This window comes from Benincasa hispida, chromosome 2 (genome assembly GCF_009727055.1).
Source record: "Benincasa hispida cultivar B227 chromosome 2, ASM972705v1, whole genome shotgun sequence".
Taxonomy (NCBI): Eukaryota; Viridiplantae; Streptophyta; class Magnoliopsida; order Cucurbitales; family Cucurbitaceae; genus Benincasa; species Benincasa hispida.
The window spans coordinates 41995627-42005195 of record NC_052350.1 but is presented as its reverse complement, the minus strand read 5'-3'; the positions used below and the strand labels follow the sequence as shown (position 1 = coordinate 42005195).

At 32.7% G+C, this 9569-nt stretch overlaps 1 long non-coding RNA gene across 15 annotated transcripts in view; it reads left to right on the top strand.

Annotated features, from left to right (window-relative positions):
- Nucleotides 1–1373: 1373 nt before the first annotated feature.
- LOC120070875 overlaps nt 1374–9569 on the top strand; it is a 37817-nt gene continuing 29621 nt past the window's right edge. For 5 of the 15 annotated variants that reach the window (XR_005480050.1, XR_005480051.1, XR_005480047.1 and 2 more), the window contains exons 1-4: nt 1374–1883; nt 4052–4121; nt 4685–6374; nt 9082–9172. This is a non-coding gene — a long non-coding RNA (uncharacterized LOC120070875). Of the gene's footprint in view, nt 1884–4051; nt 4122–4684; nt 7262–7757; nt 7806–9081; nt 9173–9569 lie in introns of those variants that run through there. The other 10 variants (XR_005480045.1, XR_005480053.1, XR_005480054.1 and 7 more) reach the window with 5 other exon arrangements.

Sequence of the window (9569 nt, the reverse complement as noted above, 5' to 3'; positions counted from 1 at the left end):
ATATTAACTTTTAGGGTTTCTTTCTTTTTCTGCCACTTGTGATTCCTCCCCCACTATCTCAGCGATTTTAAGCCTACCCATTACGACTTTACCTCTCCACTTCATCTCTTTCATTTATCTCGATTCCACTTCATCTCTTTCTTTCATTTTTCTCTCTCGTAGGGTTTCTCAAAGGATTTTGATCTCGCGATTTTCATCTTCTGGGGGATTTCATCTTCTTTATTTCTCTTCCATCATTAGCTTTGGGGTTGGTTTCCTGAAACCCTAACTTGATTTTATTTGGGACTCCAAATTTATGCTTCATCTCACATTACCTTGATTGGTAATGGTTGGTTATATCCCCTGTTGTTCGGCTTGTTTGGGTTTATTTTATATTTATTCATAGAAGTTGTTTGGTTCTGCTTCCTAAATGCAATTGGTAAATCCTTTCCCTCTTCCTCCATTATTTTTTTACCACATGTCCTTACTAGTGTTTACTGTAATTTTTTTTTTTTTACTTTCTAATATTATTAATGTTTTCCCTGATACATTGTTATAGGCTTCAATATGTTGTCTTTCATTTTCATCAGCTCCAGTTCATCTTCGTCAACTCCAATCGCTATCATTCATTGTTTATCTTCAACCCAATAACCGACCCAAACCAAAATTTAAGGGTTGGGTTGGGTTGGGTTGGTGACCCTATTCGGTATTGAGTTGTATGTCCTAAAACTCGCAGTTTGTAATGTTAAACATATCCTATTATCAATAAAGATGTTATTGATGTTTATTCAAAAAAACTGTTATTGAATATGTGAATTGCACATGTAAAGTCTAAATTCAATAAACTAAAGATCCATGGCTATTATATGAATACATGAACTTTATGTGGAGACATAAGAGTGGAGCAAGTTTAGTAGATAGCCAAAATGGTTTATAGTATACGAATAAGGTTGGATACCTTATTCTGGTAACATTATCGGATCCGACCCACTCTGTAGTTGTTACAATTTGTTGTAAGTGCTACAAATAAAGTGATTATGATTCGATCATGTATTGACATGAGGAGTGGGGGCATCTTATGCAATGAGTTTGCATAAGATCAGACCAAGAATTAAGTCACTCTTACTTTATAATGTTGTTTACTGTTTAAGACTGACTATTTCAAAGCGATGACCTAGATACACTACAAGAATTTTAGGCTTTAATGTTGGCTGGAAAAAGTGAATTCAGATGTATAATGTCGGTTTTGTTTTTTTTTAAAAAAGTGGATCTTTAATGTCGGTTTTAAACCAACATTGTAGGTGTACTTTTAATATCAATTTTAAACCGACATTAAAGATCCACTTAATTTATCCTCTAACTTTCTATTTTTCCCCCAAATTTCCCACTTCACTGTCCCCTTATTTTCTTTTTCCTTTCATTCTCACATTTTCACTCACCCACAACCCACATGAAACCCACGAATGCAGGCTTATAGCTTACGAATACAAAGCTTCTTAGTGGAAAATTTTGGAGAGAAGCCAAGGTTGAAGATGACTACGAGTCTGAAAGCTAATCGTGTTCTTGAACCTTCAAACCTTGCTATGGAGGTGGGCTCAGATTCAGACCCTCTTCTTTCTCACTTCTCTCTTCCAAAACCTTGCCATTCGTCCGTTGATCGTGGGTGAAGAGTCTGTCGTAGTCCGTGGATTGTGGGTACAGGTTCGTTCGCCGTGCAGGTTTGTTCGTCGTGCAGATTTGGCCTCTATTCGTCGATCTGCCTCTGTTTGTCGTCGATCATGCAGGTATGATGTGGTTTCAGCCTTCGTTCGTCGTCGATTCGACCTCCATGTCATCGCTCGCCGACCAAATCCACTTCTCCGTCGAACATTTTCCCTTTTTCAGTTCCACTGACCACCTTACAGGTAAACTTCTGGGACATTTTCCCTTTCTCCTTTCGCGTCGTCGCTCGTGGTGGTGATGATGGCAGTGATGCTTGAACACTACCACCACACCATTGCCTATTGAAAACTTTTATTTTGATGTCGGTATTTTGTTTCTCTTATGGTGTCCTGTTAAGGGAATTCGCGTTGATGTTCCTAGCTTTGACGTTATTTATTTCGATGTTTGTGCTGTTTACAAGTAATTCTTTCAATCCCTCTTCGAAACCCCACTCGTTTGTGTCCCTAATTCCAAGGTCTTGATCTAATTTTTGGGTGTTTTTTTTTTTTTTTTTTTTTTTTTTTTTTCAATTTGATTGGGAGAAATGTCTGAATAAAAATATTTGATTGTTTTTGTTTTCTACATGTAGAGTCAACATAGGAGGATTGGGAATGGGAATCAATTTGTTGAGTTAGATTCAGTGAAAATGGCTTGAAATAGCCATTGAAACAATGGGGGGAAAGAGAAAAGGCTCAAAGGAGGAATCTCTATTGGGTGGTAATGAATATTCATTGTATATGTCATCAAAGCATATATTATTAGCATGCATCTGCTATATGGTTCCTTACACAGTGTGTGCGTGAACTATCTCATCATCATCATTGAGAGCAGAGAGAGTAAGAGTCTGGGAATTTGTTGAGCAACTTTTGGTTTGTGTGATGGAAATAAGTATGAATGGGAAAAAGAAGAACATTTGGTTCATTCAAAGATTTTTTTTTATTTTTTTTATTTTGTTAGAGGGGAAGGAGATTGCAAAAAGGTAGGTGGAGTTTCAGGTGAAAATCTACACATTTCTATTCAATAATCTTTAGAAATTTTGGTGTATTGTGAATATTATCATCATTATCATTATTACTATAATAATTATTGTTGTTGTTATTATTATTATAGTGGCTATAATTATTTTGTTCTTTTTTGTCTTGAACGCAAATTCTCTACAATAAACATGTCGAGAATAGTGTTCTCTTTGTTTTATAGCTATGTCTTATTTTGCTTCTAAGTTCTGTAAGTTCATACTAATGTTGCAATGGGGACAGAACAGTAGGGATTGTCAATCTTGTTAGCATTACTGTTTGCTGTAATGTAGAAGTCTGAAACTAGATTAGAAAAGTAGTGTTTGTGCTCATTTTTTAACTTTTTACTTTATTTATTTTAGCATGAAAAGTGCTATTCAATGGCTTGACCATGAAAATGGGGTTTTATCTTAGTATTTGTTTGAATGTTGTTGAGTTTTACCTTAGGATTGAATCAATGTCGTTTTTTAACACAACATCAATGGCGTTGGACTAGCATAGTTGGCTAGAGAACAATTCAAAGGTGCTTTTCTGCTTGAATGTTTTTTGTTCTTGTTTTCTATCCCTAAAACTTGCCTATGGATTTTTTTTTTTTTTTTTTTTTTTTTTTTTAGTTTTTATATTGTTTGATTGTAGAGAAAAGACATCAAGAAAGAGGCAAAATGGGTATGTTTCTATGTGGACACTTTGTATCAGAGAAAATCTCTTTTTCCAAATACTATAGTGGACACTTTGTATTTATTGTTAGATGTTTAGATCTTGTTATTGCTCCATTGAGACTTAACCTCGTATCTATCTATCTATCTGTCACATATCTTCGCATATCTATCTACTTTATGATTTCTATCTCTATATCTATTAGAAAAATATTGTTGTTGTTTAGATTGATGGAAACATAGTTTTGAATTTCTTTTTATATTGCTATATTGATGGAAACAAGGTTTTGAATTTCTTTTGATTGTTGTTTTGATTAGATACTTGTAATGTTTTGGTCTTTGTAGTTGATGACTGGTCATATTTGGTTGACAAAATGGACTTGTTCTTTGGTCAGAAGTGGGAGAGATAATTGAGGAACTCTAGAAATTGAGTTGGTGATTCAATTTTATTATATGATTCAACAATATTGTTTTGTTCTTGGATTGTCTTCAACTTTGACATTTCTTGGATTGTCTTTGTGATTTCAATGCAATAAACTTTCTTGAAATCTATACAATCAAAACAACGTTACCAAAGCTCATAATGATTAAAACTAATATTGTCTTTGTGATAACATTTTCTTGCTTGGATTGAAAAGTTGTTTGCGATTTCTATTGAGCTCATATTAGTTCTAATATCTAAACTTTGTTTCAATTGTATAGATTTCAAGAAATTTGACTCTTGTTCGCGGAAATGAAATTTGGATTGAGAATTGTAGTGTTGCTTATCGAGGTGAGTAGCTTTCCCTTCTATTCCAAAATGCAATTTTGTTGTTTGAGGAGATAAATTTGTTTAGTTTCTTGTGTTTGTAAGTTTGTAAGTTTTGTTATTTATGGTTATGCCTTTTGCATAATTTATTATGTTTCTAATTAGTTTTTTTTTTCTTCATATCGATAACATTTAGTTGCTCGAATTGATAAGTTATTCATACATGCTTTTAGGGTATTACTTGCTGTAGAATATACCAATTGTTTAGGTACTATTTAGGTACATGCTTTTGATTTTTGAGTGACATGTTTGAAATTTAGGTGTAAAATATGTAGGGTGTTGTTTAGGATATAAAACCTTCCATGGAGCTTCACGTTTCTAAAAATATATGTTTTTGGCTATTGGGTGGGATATGATTGATGTAATAATGACCGAGCTCTTAATTGGACTCATACATAAACACTTCAATCTTCATTGCCATTGCTAGTTTATTCATTTGCTCTTTTACTTTTATATCGATATGGAATTAGACTCCTTAGGTGTTATCATGGCTTTTGCTTCTTGTTTCTCTTTTCTTCTCCTTTTAGATTGCAACTATGTCAAAGGGAATTCTCGTTCAGGAAAGCTAGGGAGATTACAAGACTTGGCAAGGCATAGGTATTGTGGCTTCTAGCAGAATTTGTAAGGTGTTTTAACTACCCAATTATATTGCATTTTTCAGGTGACATTCACAGAGGAGCATATCTCATTCTTTCACTTCTTAATAAATGTATGCACTATAGTTGGAGGTAATTTACAAGAGTTACTTGAAGGAAAGAGAGAGAGTTTGGTAGATTGTAGTTCATGGAGTTGAATATGCTTTTGGACTATAAAATTGACAACTCACAAGCCTTCTAGGTAACATCCAAGATAGACTTGCTCAGTATGCACTATTCTTAGTGAAAAGAGTTAATTTTTTCAGTATACTAAAAATAGTTCCATAATTCTCACAACTCATCATGAGAAGAAACAAAGAAACAAAGAGTCAATACTCACCATACTTCATAACAACATTAAGAAGGTTGAGAAGTTTTTCCAGGCTAGATAGGAAGATTGCATTGGACATGTTTTAAGAAGGTTGACAAGTAAAGAAGGTGCACACAACACAAAAATGACTTCATAACAATATTAATAACAAGTACAAGGTAATATTTATAAGATGCTTAAAAGTCTATTTGTTCTAAAGTTCTGAATTAGATTCAATGTTGGAATGCTATGACTATCTTGCAGTTATGGTAGTCATAACTTAGTTGTTTATGACTTCTATTGAGTGGTTTATGGTAGTGGAACTTCTTAGGCATTCTTTAGTAGTTTATATTTATGCATTATTTGTCTAAACGAATCCAGTTGCACTATGGTAGTTTGTGGGCTATTCATGCATTGTGGGTTAGGTTAATTCTTCATTATCATCATCGAATCTTTTGTTATCTCTTGTTTAACCATTTATTGTAGCACTTGTAGTTGATGACTTTAAGTTCTGATCAAATTTGTCCACTGTCATACAATGGAGTTATCTTTGTTGTTCTTGTTCAACAATTTCCCTCTAAATTTATCAGGCTTGCATTGCGTTCTTGTGATCTAATCTTGAAGTTCGGGAGATCACTGAATCTTAATCATCAATAAATCGCATCACAGGGTAATTTTGTATACATATGTCTTACCTTGTTTTGTACTAATTGATTTTTATTTGTTCTTTTTGTTGATTTGTGAATATAATTGACTGTGTAAAAGTGGTATGATCAGAAGAATACTGACAACTGAAGTTCATAACAGAAAATGTGTTCCAATGACTGATGTTTGGCCATTTCTTTTTATTTATAATATGCAATGGTGAACTTCGTCGATGTGTTGTCGATAAACGTTGTCTTAAGAGTCTTAAGATGGAAGGTTGTTCTAGTTTGGGGAGTTTTCCCCTCTGTTCATCAAGTCTTGGCACACTTTTGGCTTTCTGATCTTTGCTCCCTCTCTAAGATAGTTATATCTCTTGTCCTTTTATCTCTTACAATGATTACCTCTGATGGAAAAATAAGTTTGCTCATTCATCTACTATTTTTATATATAAGGTACAACCGTGAACTACTTTCTTGATGATAAAATTAATAAAGTTGAGGTACTTTTCCCTAGTGTTGCTTGCTTTTTGATTGTGGTATGTCTTGGCTCTGCTGTTCCCTCATCCAACACAACTGATAACAAAGCGAAACTAGAAAAATTGTCCGACGATACAGAAAAAGGGTTGAGGTATGTTTCTTTGCTTATTGTACCAATGTTTATAAACTCTAAATATCTTTAATTGTCTTGTTGGTCTTATGATATTATTCATATTAAATATCCTTTGCCTGCCTAGCCATTAAATCCAAATTTGAATGTTTTTCAGCATTTTGGCTGGTGAATCATATGCACTGTGATTGTTTCTCAAGTTTTGTTTTTGGATTCATATACAATGTGATTGTTTCTAAAGTTTGTTTTTGGATTCATATACAACATTTTGGCTGTGAATCATATGCAGTGTGGTTGGTCTTATGAATTTTGTTGTTTGTTCTGTTGAGAAAATTGTTGTTTGAATATTGTTGGAAGTGCATTTCTTTGAATAGGTGTTAAAGTAATTTTTTTTTGTATTGTTGTGGTAGTGCTATCATGTTGCCGAAATTTTTCTAGAACATAAGAGTTATAAAGTTAGTTGTAGGTTAAAATATGGTAATGTTCTTTAGTTTAGCATTGAAATTTGGGATCACTACAATGACTATCGTGCAACTATGGTAGTTGTTTATGGGTTGAATTCATTTCTATCGTTATCTATAAATTGCTTATATTAGCGCAACTTATATTTGTTTGTTTATACACTCTCATATGACATCGCTTGCACGAGTACATGGAGGTTCTGGATAGAGGGCATAACAAACTCATCCTTTTGATAAGTTTGTATAAATATCAAATATCCACACTACAAGAATAGCAAGTTTTGCATTCATTCCTTTTGGTCAGTTTGTATAAATATAGTTTCCATACTTAATGTAATTTCTTTTAGTATGATTCATTTATTTTTAAATTATTCTTGATTTTATATACTTAAGCAAGCATGTCTTTGCAAATTTTTTGGGATAGTAATGACACTCCAAAGTAGACAACCAGCTCTCTCAATCTTTAGTTAATTTTTGTATTTGTTGAAAGTTAAGTTGTATGTACAAAAGCAATTAAGATTTTATTTTGGGATTTTTTTGATACGTAAGCAGCCAGCTACTGCTTTATAAGTATAAATTTTGTTATTCTCTTTAGGAGCTAACTATTATTCGTACTCTGTGAGCAAGACTTAGATTTAAATTTTTGTGTTTGTTGAGATCTTAATACATAAAAATAATTCTTGTTTGTGGATAAATTATTATAATGTCGTTTTTAACTTTTTGATCGACATTAAAAATAGATTAGACAATGGCATTTAAAAAAAACAAACAATAATTGAAAAAAATGGACAATGATTCTAGACTTTAATATCGGTTTAATACTAACATTAAAAGACTTTCATGTCAGTTTAAAATCGATATTAAAGCTCAGAATTCTTGTAGTGTCAATTGACCTTAATTCTGAGCTAACTATGAATTCCTGTTTATTTGGGATTATCCTTAGATTTGCATGGGTGAAGGTTGGCTCAACAGCACTGGCTCAATAAGTCTCCCATTTCAAGGATAAGACCGAGTAGATAGCTGAGGACATAGGGTGCAAGATGGAATTCACTCTTACCCGCTTTTAGGGATAGTAGAGAGGTTGTTCCCTTAAATGTTGATTTTGGGTCTTGAACAAGGGGTCCCGCTCTCTCATTGACTCGAAAGGGTCTCGGCTTAGTGATTAGATCACAAACCAATTATTCATTAGAGGATTAGTGGGACTTAAAGAGCAAGATGTAATCTCATGGGTAAAACAGCTTTTGACCCAACTGTTATTACAAACAACCTATGAAGGGTTAACTTACTAATCATGGTTATATCGAGTGGACATAATATATCTACAATGAGGGGAGTGCAACTACTGGTCTTTAGTAGAGTGACCCGATAGTTAACAAATGGTGGTTAATTAGGTTAAAGAGTTTAACTAGTTAATCACGGATCGTTGGAGTCCATGATCTGTAGTCCATGAGGTCCCCTTACTAGCTCATATCGAACTAAACTTTAGAGCAGTGTAACGAATGAATTTGAAGTGTTCAAATTTGGTTTTTGGAGCAAACCGTTAAATATATCCGATATATTTAACCATTTAATTGTGAGTTAAACATAAAGAGAGATAAAATAACAGATATTTAAATAAGATTTAAATATCAAGATTATGAATAGTGATTTATATTGATTGGGATTACTATTGGATTTAATATTAAATTAAATTAATTAAATTGTTGAATTAATTATTTAATATTAATTTAATTTTAAAATTGATTATTAGAATTATTTTTTAAATTAAATGGAATTGGTCAAAATTGCATTAAAAGTCAAATTTGTTGACTAAGTCAAAATTGCAATAAAAGTCAATATGTTGACTTTTGACTTTGAAAGTCAAAAAGTCAAAATTGTTGACTTTTGACTTTGAAAGTCAAAAAGTCAAAATTGTTGACTTTTGACTTTGAGAGTCAAACTTTGACCAAGTTACTGGAAATATCCAATATTTGTGAGTGAGAAATGTTAACTTTTGCATGGCTAAATGTTCTTCATTTGAAGACACTTGTCCCATTAAATCTCACTTTGAGTTAGTGGATTTTTTAGTGTCAAATTTTCATCAAACTCAAAGTTGCATGTTTTGCATTTAATGACCTTTAAAAGAAAGAGTTTCTTGAATTTTAAACCTCTTGACCAAGTGGAAAATTATGAGATTATATGATAATCTCATAAATGTTTTCTCTCAAATACTTAGTTTTTTTCTCTCCAAATTAGTCACTTACCGGATCTCACCATCCCATTCTAAGGCCAGAGAATAATCGGAAGACTCTCGTGGTGGTCTAGAATCGTTCGTGAGGAGATTAGAGCTGATTTGGAGAAGATTCAAAGTCTACAAAGGTTGTATTCTTTTTTCCCTTTATTCTTGTTTCAATTGCATGCTTATTTTTTAAATTAACCTAATTAGAGTACTTTAAATCTGTTATTTCTTCCGTTGTGCATGTGTTCGTTCCATCATTCTGATTGCCAACCTGACCAACCCAAATTTTCAAGTTGGTCAAAAAAATTCTCTCAACCTAACCCAAACCATGTTGGGAATGTCTTAGAACTGTCGCAATTTGTAAATTTTATGTTAAGCAAAATCCAATAAACAAATCCATGACTATAGTATGATTACTTTAACTTTATGTGGTGACATAAATTGGATCAAGTTATAATATATAGCCTAAATGGTCTATTAAGTATATGGATGAAGTTGGGTATTTCATCTTGGTAACACTATTGGATGCGACCCATT